This window comes from Argopecten irradians, chromosome 6 (genome assembly GCF_041381155.1).
Source record: "Argopecten irradians isolate NY chromosome 6, Ai_NY, whole genome shotgun sequence".
Lineage (NCBI taxonomy): Eukaryota > Metazoa > Mollusca > Bivalvia > Pectinida > Pectinidae > Argopecten > Argopecten irradians.
The window spans coordinates 9,399,479-9,416,151 of record NC_091139.1 but is presented as its reverse complement, the minus strand read 5'-3'; positions in this window follow the sequence as shown (position 1 = coordinate 9,416,151).

Sequence of the window (16,673 nt, the reverse complement as noted above, 5' to 3'; positions counted from 1 at the left end):
AACACTCTACATGAGATGATAAAGGCCCTACGAGCTCACAAATAACGGACAAAAATAAGAAAATGAAACAAATTGCCATATTTGGAGAGCTCTATTTCCGCCATTTTTCTATATAACCCCTTAAAAATAAAAAACTTTTGAAGACAAAAGTTCATACAACATCGGTATGAAAAATCAACACTGTACATACAGGTTTAAAGGCGCTGAAACGTCTCGTGCAAGGACAAATATAAACTAAAATTTCGATTTCCGATGTCCTATATCTCCGCCATTTTGAATCTTATGACCTTGAACTTGGTCATTTTATGTGTCTGAAAGCATGATCTTTCACATCCAATTCAAAACATTTCACCTTTGAATTTTCATGAATTACGCTAAAATTTACGTTAAAAAATGAACGAAACGCCATATTCGGAGGTCTATATTTCCGCCATTTTCAAATTCATGTCTTTGAAATTAAAAACCTGTACAGACAATAGGCTAAAGCTTACATTTACAAAAAATCAACACTCTACATGAGACGATAAAGGCCCTACGAGCTCACAAATAACGGACAAAAATAAGAAAAAGAAACAAATTGCCATATTGCCACGATTCAAATCGATAACAAATACCCCGAGTCCTTAGATTTTACTCAATTCATTGTATATGAAAGTAAAAAGAATGTCAAATCAGAGAGTTTCGATTTAGTTCTGGTTTTCAACCTTTTAAAATAAATATTTGTGTACAATCAAGTAAAGCCATGACATACTCTAATTACCCGCACCCCTCCAGTCCCCATAATGGGTAATTTTCCCTTACCTTGTTAACGTTACATGTGAAATAATTTAAACAAGCAAATTCGAGGTATTTTCTGAGACAGGCCCTCCCCCGCTTTCAAGACATATTCCGTAAGGTTTTGAAACTATTAGATCCGAGTATAGGTTTTAAAAAAAGGAATTGTATTGAATGCCATTCAATCCCGGACTGGCCAAGCACCGTAAGGCCATTTGACCTTGTTACCAGTTTTTCCAGAAAATTAATGTTAGATCAATATATTACAATTATTAAACTATGGACAATGGCATTTTTTTTTAGGTAAATAAAAGGTCCATAACTCGGCTAAATAAGGTCCATCGCTCGTAACATAATCGAACTTGGCCGAGTTTCAGAATAAACATTTAATTTTAGGCGTGTATTACAATCCAAAGATGGGTTATTGACTAAAATTGGTTAATATTTATCACAGTCAAGAAATGTGGCAGAACACCGATGAATTTTTTATTATGATTAAGAAATCAAAGGGCCGATCTCAAGTGCGGATTAAGATACTCCAAAATGTGATTAGCCGCATCATTTTAGAACTTAATAAATCGCTGGCTGTTTAAGCCGCGATAAAGGTGCAGTATCTTTTGTTAAGAGTACAAACCAATTAGTTGTTATCATCATATGATAGTGTTTTACACAAAACTTTACATGAAGTTGCTATGATATTGAAATGCCGAAAATTTAAAAGGAATGTCAAAACTCATTATAAATAAGTTTTTTTCGCTTTCAAGAGATGATCGCATACCTAGTGCCACGAATACTTAAGACATTCAACCTGTTGAAATTTTTGATTTATTGTTTAATTTTGCAGAAAGGGCCATAACACAATGCTATAAGTATTGTAAGGTCAGATGAAAGTCCTGATCAAACTTGGACTGAGTCCTTAAGGTATTTCTAATAATTGTTAACTAAATTAAAAAATTATCCTGCCAAATATCCTATTTGTTTCATTGTTTGCGTTATCACTTTAAATTGGTCTTTTGGCAGAAACCATATTTTGAAAATATTCACCTGAAATGTTTCCACTAATAAGGTACCGGAAAGTTTATGATCAAACTGGCCAGTAAGAGAACCTTAAGGCATAATTAACCATTGTCACCAATGTTTGAAGTGTAATGTAAGGCACTTTTACATTTGTGATAACAGATTATTGCAGTAGCCGTGATACGAAGAGTTTCCCCGACATGAGTGACTATTAGACATACCCAATATTAATATCCAACGTTTCAGTGAAAATTACAAATAAATAATAATAATATTTAGCACCATTTCTCTACCTGTATCTGAAGATGTTCAAACAAGCTAATGCTTCAACAGAATGTCCCTCTTCAATAATGCTCGAATCGGTGGTATCTTCTGTAAAATTCAACCTTACAGTGTTGTACATCTAACAATAATGAGTTCTAATCCCAGACCATCTTCGAAACTGACACTTCCATTCTACACGTATGGACGTCGTTACTGGTGCAAATGGGCGTACAACGAACCTTTAACAATCGCATCTTGAAAAACAGTATCTCAACTGCGTTATCAGATAATTTGATAGAATGTCCTAACAAGTCGTTAACAGTTACATATTTTTAGTAAATTACCGCTGATAGCGGTGAACAGCATCAGACAATATAAATTCGATATTAAAGATGCAGTAGGATTTTGTTTAAGATTTCGAGGAGTCTCTTCAAAATGTTGGTGCAATCCACATCCGATTATATGTCATTTTTCTTTTGCATGGAACTCCGGATACTCTTTACCCTAACTCTCACAGCCAATTTAAATGCTTGGGGAGGCAAAACTGTACACTTAACAAACCCTTATGCAATCATCGCCTAACAAACTAAGTTACCTTTTTTTTTTTTTGGCATACTTTTACATATTAAATCTTGACATTGCTTGACAGCAAAGCTTAAAATGGTAACGTTCCATATAGACTTTCATATAGTGTCAAATATGCACTTAATTTTAAAGAAATTCACGGGTTTCCGTCTACAATTTACATGCGCGTTTTACATGATCCCTGAAAGGATTGATTAATCAATTGTCAACCGATCGTGTTTGAAAGTGGATTTGTTTAAATAAATAAATAATATTATCAAGTCATCTTTTTTGTATGCCTAATTGACTGGTTGTTAGAATTTCCGATTTAATCATTTATAACCGCTGGTTTTCCTGATGTCATCCGGATATCTCAATTTGGGTTTACAATATTAGACCTCAATGGTTGTAACAAGTAAATGACTTATTGGCTAAAAATTTCCCATTACCACTGGTAGCCCTGTTCTGTTAATTTCGTTATATTTTTGCTGCTGTGTTATCTCTATCTTTGCATGCGTTTGTCTTTTTTAAATGATGTTAGATTTAGTAGCTGATGTTATTATTTATTTTGCATTGTTATTCATTTCATTTCACGTGTTAGTGTCAGCAATGATTGTTAATGATTTTGTTTCCCATGTTATTGCCAGAATGTTACGTGATTTTTATGTGAAACTTTGTTAGCATCAACAGAACATGTGATTATTTACGTGACCACGTTACGAGTATCGTTGGAAACGTTATTTTTTTTGAAAGCGTTATTTTTTTCGTGGAAATACCACTGCCTATTGTTCTCATTGACCCCCTACGACGACAGCGCAGTGAGCCGGCGGGCGAGCTTCGCTAGTGTGTTGACCACTCACCCATAACGAGAGCACGGCTCCCAATTATATAGTCGACTGGCGGTATCGCTGTCGCTGTATAGCTACCGTATCGCATGTGCTGTGCAACTGAGCATGGAATATATATAGTTTTCAGTTACTATATTTACAGTTCTAGCTAAGTCTCTGCGAAAAAAATCCTGTATAAATAGACCCTTAGTACTAGTTACTATATGTTACATCCGTATTCTTAGGTTAGTAAATTTCCTAATTCTTAGGTTAGTAAACGTCCAAATTTGTCAAGCTAACCAGTCACTTCTAGTTGTGTTCAAGTACCTAACACAAATGCGGTCACTCCACGAGCTAGCTTTGGACCATATCAAATCGATATGTTGCATCATCAAGGTCACTATGTCATCGCGAAATATCAGCTCTAAAACAGTATGAGACAAATCTTCATGGTCGTGTTAGAAGTCCCCCTTCAAAATTATGAAGATAAACGACTAAGCCCACAGAAAAAAACAACCCCCAGGTCATTAAAGGGCCGCTTGTTACTGAAGTCGGGTCGGAATAAAATGAATTGAAAAAATTGTCAATTCAAGATTCAGCGAGAGAAGTGATGACAAGGGGCGGAGTCAATTAATACCAATCAAGGTACGCTTCTTATGTGATTGGGTAATAGTATTCATGACATAGCCCATGAGGCACGGTGACATTTTTCATAAAGAATAATGTTCATTTTTCAGACAATTTTAAACATTATAGCCAGTCAGGTGATACGACTTCTTTAATTGACTATTTGTAGACTTCTTTCAATTAACTGTACGGATAAGCAAAAGATGTAATGTCGTCCACGTGTTCTCACAGCATGTCATCTATCAACCTACTGTTCTAAGGCGATACTGGATTTAAACGAGCTAGTATGCAGTTTTGACAAAAACAATAATGTTTTCATGGTATTATATGCAGCAGATTTTGGACATAGAAGATGTTGAACGAATAGGGACTCACACAATGTTTGTTTAACTTGGAAGGAATTTTAAGCACGCATGAAGATAGTTTTTGGATTGGTATCGAGTGATATTATAAAAGTACAGATATAGTCCGCTAAACGAACCCATGACTTACTGTTTTTAATTATTAGCAATAAGTTTGATGGTTTTTTGTTTTGGTCGATGTACTTGTATTACTTATTGGAGTTTGAAACGAACTTTTTACCTGATTGGTTTACAATCGTCGGCCCGCAGGTTGAATACTTTAGAGTGAGCAAGAGATAGTATGAAAACCATTAAATGAAAAAAATGAACAAATTGAACTTTGTATATCAAGGATTTATTAAAAGGACCCCATTCAATCTGAGGGACCTCAGTTATAGGAACAACCATCGCAAACCCAGTAATGATATATATTATTTTATAAAACTCGTGAACCACTATGGGCCTTTCGTCAAACTCATTACATTACAAAATTCTTTACTATTCATAAATCTTCGTATTGTTTCAGTGTGCATTTATTGAACTATAATTTCTGGTTATAGAGCATAAGTTTAAGCGTGAATTGCCCTGGTTAATATATATATACTATACTGATATGATTAATAAAAAATAAAAATCGATATCTTCACAAAAATGTTATTTAGCAAGAGTGATTTTTAATTCCAAGCTTTCATCAACATTTCACTCTTTTAACCTCTTGTTTACGGACCATCGGACTAAGATTTGGCGATTAAACCCCAGCGGCAACACTCTAAATCTCATCGCGGTGGCCATTTCAACGAACCCATAAACAAAATTGCATAGTAGTCGTACCCAAAGTTACCTGATACCGAATACGTTGCGTGGGCTTGACAAGTAAATTGCCGCGAGGGTTCTAGCGTGACGAGACTACGGGGTTCATGCTCTCACGAAAACACGATGAAAGCCCACCTGACGTTGCGTTTTGACTTCACAGACTAATATGTAAATTAATCCATGTCACTGCAACTCAGAAATAGTTCAAAGATTTCATTAAATCTCCAGACAACATTAAAATGTTTTACATGGATTATACAAGTTACATTTTTAACGCACGAGGCGGATGGACAATAGCAGCAATATGTAGCTCAAAAAGACTTTTAGACAATAATGATGTCCTCTTTAGAGCGACAATTTGGTTGCTATTACTGCTAATGGAGCCAAAGTAATGTGTTATGCAAACCATTATAAAACGTTGTCATGCATTTATTGGGGATGATGATAGTGAGATTTAAATGCGGGTACAAACCGACTAACAATAAAACTGAACCGTAATAAATAAATAAAATAATATCTCAGCAAGACATAATTGTATTTTACATAATACATATGAAGGCCTATTCTGAAGAGAATTTATACCGAGAGTATCCACAAAATAGAATATGACGTCTTGTGAGCGTACCGGTAGATAATTTAAATGTAGCTTATGTTTGTTTTAGGATAACAACCATAGTGTTAATGCTTTATACGCATAAAATAAATCGGAAACCTACAAACAAAGTATAGAAAATTGTGCCAGAGTGATTTTCGGAGGGCGCTGCACCACGACGAACACATAGGGACCAATTCGTACCCGGCCGAGAAAGGTATTAGTAGGCCCGGTTACGTATAATCGTTCTAATGGACAATATATAGCATTACCAATTACTAAAATATGGAAAATTAATTTGAAAATGAACAATACTTTATACCGAACTACTATCATAGCTTTTATTTACATCTACAAAAATACCAACATTTTTTTCTAATGGAAAAAAGAACATCGTTCGTTCAATAATTGTATATTACTAATACCTATAAAGCCAACCCAAACTTTAGGAAAACTTGGTATTACCAAAAAACACACTGTGGGATAAATTTAATACTAAAATTATATATTATTTCTTCGAGTTTACAAATACCCACAAGATATTGAAAATCATCCCCGAAATTTTCATTGCCATAAAAGGCATAATCGTTTCATCGTTTTCTGTAACAGTTACCGCCATCTTCAAGTCTCAATGGAATATTTTAAATTAGCTGTCCGGAATTTAGTGAAGTATACTCTAATCAAATTCCTAAAATTTTATAAGATAAATTTTCAAATCCAAATTCTGTATTATATATATCAGATATAGTCAGTCCTCTTGAGTGAATTATCCACACCAGGAGAAACCATGTTTTGTATAAACTGAGATCTTGAAGGCGCTGTTTCATAAAACTTTATAAAAACTGTTTAATTATATTTTATTTCATTGAGGAAGATAATTTGACTGCGACCAGATTCCGTCAAAAATATTTTTACATAAAGATAACCCTTAACATGTGTATATTCCTTGGCGAAAATTAACTACTATATTAGTTTATAATAATGCTAAATAATTATGATTCCCAATATCTATAAAGCCCACCCATCTTATTTGATACTGGGATTCTATAAAAATACTGTGGGATATATTTAATACGTATATTTTTTTTTTTCTTTTCTTCGTGTTTTACATACAAAAAGATAGTGAAATTCATCCCCGATATTTTCATTGCATAAATGGCATATTCTTTCACGTTTCTCAACATTACGCCATCTTCCAGTCTCAATTGGATTTTTTAATTTGATGTACGGGAATTTAGTTATGTATAACTCTAATTCATACAATCCGATAATATTTTAATCTAATTTTCAAATCCAAATCGTTTTTTTGTATATATTAATAAGTCAAGGACTCTTGAGGAAACCACACCTGTAAACCATTTTTGTATAAACTGATTTGAAGGCGGCGCTGTTTATAAAACTTTTTAAAAAACGTTATCATTTGTATTTCTTGAGGAAGATATTACATTGACTGACCAGATTCGATAAAAAATATTTTTAATGAAAGATATCCATTAAAAGTGTATATTCCTTCGAAATGGCTAAAAACTTTATAATCAGAAACATTTTTTTTATTTTGAAATATTACTGCACGCCTTAGGTCTTTATTTTCATTTTAAATTATCAAACTTCGGGAATATTCAATTTTCACTATGTAATGAAAAGTTTAAATTCTCAATGTTTGATATTTACTTCCATTTGAATATGTTTCCTGTATAAATAAAAAGTTCACTGCTATGAATTTCAAGAACCAACATAACAAAAAAGAAAATGTGTTGAATGTATTTATAGTTCAATACACGTAGCCATCATAGACATTAAATTGGGGAGTAAAAACAATAAAACACAAAACTTGAGAGTTTGATGATTAAATTCATTTATAGCTATAACGTGTGTTCTCTTCTCTTTTATCTATGTCGACATGTGTTTATTTAAACAATCGTTCAACAGTAACATTTATTGATCATATTCCAGATTATTATTTTTGGTATCATAATAATTGATCGATATTGAACCAAAATTCAAAAGAATTGACATCCTGAAATCTATAACTATCAGATGTAATCAAAATTCTGACCTGTGGCATTGTATTTGCATGTAGATCTTTCTCTAACAATAACATGATGGCCTATCGCTAACTCACCTGTGAACTGATATTTTGACACGTGACGTGTGCTAATCAACTAAGCGTGGCAGGTCACTAACACCTTTCTTACGTAATCCCCTCATTAGCCAGGGTTGATCACGCGCTTTAGTTACTGCAGTATAGAGATTAACGCGGCACGACATTGAAAGTATTCTGATTTTGAAACTTGATATCTGATATTTGGAAAAGACATAGACATCTTCAGTTCGTATAACCCGTGCATGATTTATTGTTCTAGTAAAGACACTAATGAATGAATTTGAGCGAAATATCAACAAGTCGTCGGATGTACCGTATTACGTGTATATGAAAGATGAATGTATTTCGTCAAAAAAAAAAAAAAAAACAATTAGATCGGAATATGTGTTACGGTTCTCAAAACTTAGTATATAGAATGAAATCCACCAACTCACAGTAGAATTAAATGACGAACTTATTTACTGGTAATTAGACAATGGTATTAAATGTGTATTAAGTCACACGATCGATTTCAGACAAAACACAATTAGTAGATGCATTTGCACATATGCAAAAAAAATCTGTTTAGAATCATACCTTAAGTCGTATGGGCAGGTTTTTATGAAAAAGTCGGAATTTTGTAAAGTGGGTTCAAGGATTTATTTGACCAGTTGACATTAGACGACCCGAGTTGGGTTTTGGGTACCATAATCAAGAACATATACATTCTTGATATAATATTCATGTATATGTGGTCCCAAACACCGCGGATATACAACGTACATGGATTATTATGTACATTTTATTGTGTATAATTATGCAGTAATCGCGCAGAGATGTTCATTTATCTACGACAGGTACATCAATATATGTATGGTATAAATCCCTATTTCCATGCATATTCCAAACTCATATCTGTGATTGAGGATAATATTAAATAGGTATCGGACATGTACACAGGTATTTGTGTCTTCAAAATCGATTTTAACAAACGGATTTTTCACATTAGATGGCAGACACCGAATATCGCCACTCTAACTTATGCGAGTAGAGTCGATCCCGTTGTCCTCGTGACGTCACAGGTCAGGGGTCCTGAATCGGGGTCAGTGGCTTGGGGCTTCAGGTGTGTTCCAGAGAAACGGCGCATTATCTCTAATACCGTAATCGCTCTGAAACTCGTACTTTCGGTATTCTAAATTTTATCCAATGACGCTTTTATCAAGCCTTATATACCAAACCATTCCGTGTACACTTTATTTTATCTAATTCTTATCGGAACACATCGTCGTACCTAAATGAATAGTCAAGGACTCCAAAACCCAAAACTGTAACTAGATAGAAAGTTTCTTTTTAATCTGTTAAAATCGTTCGTATATCTGGGTTTAGTGTAGTAAACAAAGACGTGCGTGTCCTGAAAAGTTGTATATTAGAACGTGAAACTTTTTTTTATTTTGAAATATTACCATATAGTCTTTATATAAAATATCTCATAATACGTTGACTTGTATTTTGAAATGAAAAGTTGTTAAATTCTGTTGGTAACTCGATTTGGTCCGCAGTCACTGAAATAAAACACACCATATTACAGTTTACGCGTGGTTGAACACGTGATGACCAGGTACTGATAAAATTGACAGGAACAGAAAGGTCGTCATGGTTCACGCTGGGTGGATAGTTATTTCATGACGGGGAGGGGTGTGCGGTCTGTATACATGGGGCGGTGGCGTTTGTGTGACATGAGTGAGTCGAGGATGCAGACATTTCTTCGATATTTTTAGAAATTGATACTGATTAATACGTTCATAAAAATCACCAGAACTCGACTGTATGTAGTAAACAAATCTTTGTATTATTACTCAATGATATGTCGAGCATTTAATTACGCCCCTAACTGTTTTCTAAAAGGTATTGTTCATAGACGGCACTGATTAAGATATAGTACACTTAATTCATTAATATTAAAATATGATACTTATACATAATAGTTGTATATATGTTATCTGTAATTTGATGGATAAGCAGTAATAAAATGCAAAGTTTGCAGAGGTATCACTATTTTAATTACTGATCAAATTAGGAAACATAGTCTAAACCAGACTGACAGATGTTATAATGGATTTGATGATCAGATATGGGTCTGATGAAATCCATTGTTAATCGTTGGAAGTTTCGAGTGGGATTGGCATTCGGGTGTCGACAGATCGGTGAGGGGTTGAAAGTTACCTGTGACCACATCAATGGAACTCTGTGATTGGTGTTACAAAACGCCATTTATAGGTAATATATATCAAAGTTTTTCAGGGATGTAAAAAAAATCTACACGATCAATTTTATTGTCCTCTTCAGCTTTTCAACAGTTAACACAAGTGATGACGTCAGTTTGGTATTTCCTTCGATCTTCTCTTGTTCTACACTATGATATCTGAAACGAGAACCTCAGGTACATTTGTATACTATATTAATTGAATACCAATGATCTAGAACTACAGAAACGTCTTCAATCGCAGATCAAAGCCATGTATACAAGGTGTGTAGACAAGCTTTACAAATTGGAAATTGGTAAAAATTAACACGTGAACTTATGTCGTATAATTTCATTTATTTCAAGATTAATCCTCTTCACCTGATAAGTTTTGCATCATAACGTCAGCCTGGTATTTTCTTCGATCTTCTTCTCTGGTCTTACGATATCTGAAACGAGAACCTTGAACAGCATTTAGTATCAACACAATTCACATCAGTACAAACAGTAATTCATATTTTACCGCTCGTATCGGAACTCTCCCGAAAAAAGGTTGAAAATGCATGTTTCGCCAGGTAGCAAGAATGACGAGAGTAAAACAAGTAACTGTATATTTAGAAAAAAAAAATAAAGTAGTTTTAGTGCATGCATGACGTGAACATAAATATCACACGGGTAGTCTACAATCAGATAGCTTGGCCCGTTCCACAAACCTAACGTTTACCTGTGCAAGCCGTGTGTACTCGGCCGTCACGGCTCGGCGCGTCCGCTCGATAATTACCAACGTATGTCAGAAAATCTGTTAATCTTCGCGCAGAAAGCATTAATATAACCGACGACATATTTAATTCTATCGCCGAATGTGTTAATTTCACTGTCGCATCGGAAAAGTTTGACCCCGACTATGTAGCAATAGATAGCCGTGCATGTAAACAAAGGTGGGTACTTGTAACTGATAGCCTCTGATGGTTTGTTAGTCGGCCGTCACAGCGGCGACAGCGGACAGAAAAATACTTAATTTTACGGCAGAATACTTAATTTTTCTTATCGAATTGGAATTCTAAGGAAAAGTCCTAATATTAAGGGTTAACACTGAATAAAAATGCACATAAGCTAATCCTGCCGAAACTTGTTGAAAATTTAAGTATTCTGCCGTTATTCTAACAAATTCTGAATATTAGTGCTGGAAAACAAATCTTTCTTTGACAAATAATCGGATAAAAATGTCAATTTATCATAAACCAATACATTTGTTCATGTTTCTGTTGTTATACATACATAAATAAAGCATCGACTTGTTTTCATGTATATATGATAATATCACAGGGAACCGAAAATATGGACCCACCAGAGACCATTTATAGACGTTTAAGAGGTTTAGATCAAAAATCAGAAACCTCTAAAATTGGTCTTAGGGCCCTCTGTTGGATCCGTATAAAACTGTATTTATCAACAAAAGGATCGAATGTCTTACGTCCTACAAAGTATGTACTTTATCTTCAAATTCCGCCGTCAGCTGTCAACATAAAACTTGTTCGATGTCATACTTATAAATGATGGCAATTAGTACTTAAGGTTCCACTTGAAGTTTGGATCGATTCAAAGCTCACGAGGAAAGATCATCACAATGTCTCCCGGGAAATATCGCGGCCTGTTTATTTATTAGTTTAAACAATACTTTTTACTCAAGTAAACTTCTTATAAGCATACACATACAAATGGATTCAACGATTACAGAAATTTCCCAAGATGTTCTCAATGGGATGCAGAACCTGGAATGGAAATATTAATATCTGATCAAAATCGTGATTTTTATTCATTCCTATAATTCATGTACATAGTTGTGTTTCTTAAACCGTTCTGGAATTCAAAATAAATAAAAAGAAGTAATTATTGTGTTTGTAATGCACTAAAACAGATTTACAATTAAAATGTTTCTGACAACATGAATTTTGACACGTGTAGTTCCACAAAATTTAAATGTTATAATTATCTGCAGTTTTTTGCGTGATTTCAATGTAGATCTAATGTCGATACGCATAAACCCCCACCCCCATATACAACATATGAATCAAAATTTATGATAGAATATTACATGTCTACTAAATTACAGTAAATCTATTAAGTCTCTGGTTTAAATACTTGTAGATGACTTCTGTGCACATTCTGAAGATTACTATACATAACGTAACCATCCGCCCAGCTAATCCCGTACTTCGCTAAGATTTCAACCAATTTGCAACTCATAAAGAGAAATTTTTACGTCTACTAGCAACTTTCAATGTTAATGTTCCCTTTCAATATCTTTGTCTATAAAAATGTATACAATTATTGTCGGCCATTTTCTCGCTTCGTGCTCCTACTAGTGCCGCCTTAATATTTAAAGCGCCCCGTAAGTCGAGCCTCGTTAGTCAGGGCGCATCACGATTCCGTTAACCTTCTCCACCGTGTATAGGTCTAGTGTGAATTCCTGTCTAAACAGGATAATCACACTAGCAGACATGGCGAGAACCTATAAGTGCTATGACATGTCACTCAAAGAGGGAGGCAGAGAAAGAAAGAAAGAGAGAGGGAGAATTAAATATGTAGAAAAATGTTAATCGCTAAGATGAATACAAGTATGTGTTACTTTTTACTACAGTCTTTAGAAAGAATGCATAAATCATTGAAAAAAAAGTAAGAAATCTGCACGAAAGTTTTACCCTCATTAAATATACATAATTATCCACCAGCCTTCGCATCCAGGTGAAATTGTACAGGGTTACGTTGTTCATCGCGGTTCTCACAATTACGCTTTCGTCCCGCATTGCGTAACATTTTATGAGAAAACGAAAGTTCATGACAATGCTATTTAATAATAAAAAAAAAATCAGAGAAACGTAGCAACAATCCCCAATCGCTGAAAAGACGTTTTTGAAAATCACAGGTAGGTGTGTCGAGCGCCGTATGCAAGCATTGATAGTGATGAGCTGCACTGTCTCGCAAAGGGTCGATTACGTCACGCACCCCTAATATGTCACGAATTTTTAATAAGTTTATACAGTGAATGCAAACTTTGGAGAAAAAGAACTGTAAATATAGTAACTGAAAACTATATATATTCCATGCTCAGTTGCACAGCACTTGCGATACGGTAGCGATACAGTGACAGCGATACCGCCAGTCGACTATATAATTGGGAGCCGTGCTCTCGTTATGGGTGAGTGGTCAACACACACTAGCGAAGCTCGCCCGCCGGTGTAACGTTGAAAATGGACCTCCGTTGAAAATTGACCTCGGGTCAGTTTTCAACGTTGAAAACGGACCCCGGATGCCGTTGAAAATTTAACATGCCGTTGAAAATTGACGGTGTCTAGGGTCAATTCTCAACGGCAGGTCTGTTGAAAAATGACCGTTGAAAAATGACCTTGGCAAACTATCAACGGATGTCTGTTGAAATATGACCCTAGTACATTCACATATATAACTGTTGCACAAACCAGAAACATATATACATAGAGATTGGCAACTTCGCCAATTTTACGATAGGCAGATGTACCTCTCTATGTCCCTAGGGGCTTTTAGATAAACTCTTAAATAGTTAAATACAGCAGAATAACTTTGATTTATTATAAAAGTTAAGTAATTTTCAGATGGTTTGAGTACGATTTTGGAAATAAAAAATAATATTTTAACTTATATATTAATAAAACAAAATGCACTTCCGGTTTTAAATGCCTGATTTTCGAATAACCAGGTAAAATTGCTCATTTTCATACTTTCAAAAATCATATTAAATAACATCAATTGGGAAAACTGATCACATCAAACCATGATATAATGTTTAAACTTTGTGTTGATGCAAAAGTATCATGTTTAAAAGAATACACTTAAATGTAGTTAGCCAAGGGAAAATGCCTATAAACTGGAGGTCCCTCTGCCTGTCAACATAGACAAAGAAGGAGTTTCCAATCTCCATGTATATATGTTTCTGCCCAAACATAATTCTCGAATTCTGTTATCGCCATTCCTAATATAAGCGACCCTTCTGTGCTGGTATTTAAATTACATAATCGCATCGATTTGAATTGAAATTTGGTATTGTTATCATCGTACCAAATACCTCATTTAAATATTTTGTATGTTTATTATGGAGAATACAAAACTTTCATTTTTTCTATGGTTATTTTGTTCGCCCGTGTAGATAATGTTAATTTAATTGTTCTCAGATTGAGGAATTGCTATATGACACTGAGGTAACGTAGTAAATAAAAAGGAATTGTTATGTGGTGTTCACTTCCGAGTACCAGTGGATAGTGTTACAAAACTATAATTATGGGATATATTATTAATTTGTTTCTTAATGATTTTTTATGATTATGTTTTCGACGATTTTACGTTTGTCAGATATTCCCTGCAATACAAGAATGCATGTTTTATATATCTGCGTATGGATCACTTATATTGTGTTCTGCGTATGGTTGTGTTTTGTTGTTTTGTGGTTGTGTGTTTTTGTGTTGTGTGTTGTTTGTTTGTGGTGTTGTTGTGTGTTGTTTTGTTGTTGTGTGATGTTGTGTTGTTATGTTATGTGGTGTTGTGTTGTTGTGTGTTGTGTTGTGTTGTTATGTGTGGTTGTGTCATGTTATTGTGTTGTGTGTCATTGGTGTGTTGCTGTGTGATGTGTGGCTGTGTTTTGTGTTGTGTTGTTGTGCGTTGTGTTGTTGTTCCGTGTTTGTGTAAAGTTGTGTTGTCAGGTGTTGTTGTATTGTTGTTGTATGTTGTATTGTGGTTGTATTGTGTGTTGTGTTGTTGTATGATGTTTTGTTGTGTGATTTTGTGTTGTGTTATGTTGTGTGATGTTGTGTTGTGTGATGTTGTGTGTTATTGTGTTGTTTATGGGTGGTGTTGTATTGTTGTTGCGTGGTTGTGTGTTGTGGTTGTGTTGTGTGTTGTGTTATGTGTTGTTGTGTGATGTTTTGTTGTTATGTTGTGATGTGTTGTGAGGTGTGTTGTGTTTTTGTGGTGTTGTGTGTTGTTGTTGGGTATTGTTGTGTTGCTGTTGCGTGTTTGCGTGATGTGTATTTGTGTTATGTTGTGTGATGTGCTGTTGTGTGATGTTGTGTTGTGTGATGTTGTGTTGTGTGATGCTGTGTTGTGTGATGTTGTGTTGTGTAGTGTTGTTGTTGGATGTTGTTGTATTGTTGTTGCATGGTTGTGTGTTGTGGTGTTGTTGTGTTGTGTGTTCTGTGATGTTTTGTTGTGATGTTGTGTCGTATTGTTGTGTAATGCTGTCTTGTGTTGTGTTGTGTGTTTTGTTTGTGATGTTGTGTTTAGTGTGATGCGTTGTTGTGTTGTGTGATGTTATGTTGTTTGATGTTTTGTTGTGTGATGTTGTGTTATTTTGTTGTGTTTTGATGTGTGATGTGATGTGTTGTTGTGTGGTGTTGTGTTGTGTAGTGTTGTTGTGTTTTGTAGTGTTGATGTGTTGTTGGTGTGTTGCTGTGCTGTGTGATGCTGTGTGGTTTCGTGGTGTTGTGGTGTCGTGTTGTGTTGTGTAAAAACGAGTTCTTATGGGGTCACTTTTCAACGGGGTCTATTTTCAACGGGTCGGTGTAAAAAGTGCGCTGAAAGTTCAGTTTTCAACGGTTTTCGGGGTCATTTTTCAACGTTGAAAAATGACCCGAGGTCAGTTTTCAACGGGGGTCCATTTTCAACGTTACACCGGCTCACTGCGCTGTCGCCGTAGGGGGTCAATGAGAACAATAGGCAGTGGTATTTCCACGAAAAAAAAATAACGCTTTCAAAAAAAAATAACGTTTCCAACGATACTCGTAACGTGGTCACGTAAATAATCACAAGTTCTGTTGATGCTAACAGAGTTTCACATAAAAATCACGTAACATTCTGGCAATAACATGGGAAACAAAATCATTAACAATCATTGCTGACACTAACACGTGAAATGAAATGAATAACAATGCAAAATAAATAATAACATCAGCCACTAAATCTAACATCATTTAAAAAAGACAAACGCATGCAAAGATAGAGATAACACAGCAGCAAAAATATAACGTGTGCTAGAACATAATAACATGCTTTTAGTTAAAGATAACTAAAATTTTGATAATAACAGTAAAACAGATATAACCAACATAAATATTTAAAAACTCACGAATATGGTTAAAATAACAGTTTAAGAACGAAAATTAACAGAACAGGGCTACCAGTGATTGTATTTACTGTTTAACAGGTAGTTGCTTATTCAAAGTATCATACAACAGAATTTTGGCTCTCAATTTAGGCACTATATTTTATGGCGAAAAGATATCACTACACAATGTAGGTGGTAAGTTTCCCTAAATGAAGACTAGAAAATGGTCACCACTGTATAAATATAGAGCTAAGTTTATGGGATAAATAAGTTCCCCAACGCGTGATTGTTGCTTATCATGTTCATCTAAACTCTCGTTAGTTAATTTTCAAATTTTTAAAAGACACTCGCTAAAGCTCGTGTCTTTTAAAAGATTGAAAATTAACTAACTCGAGT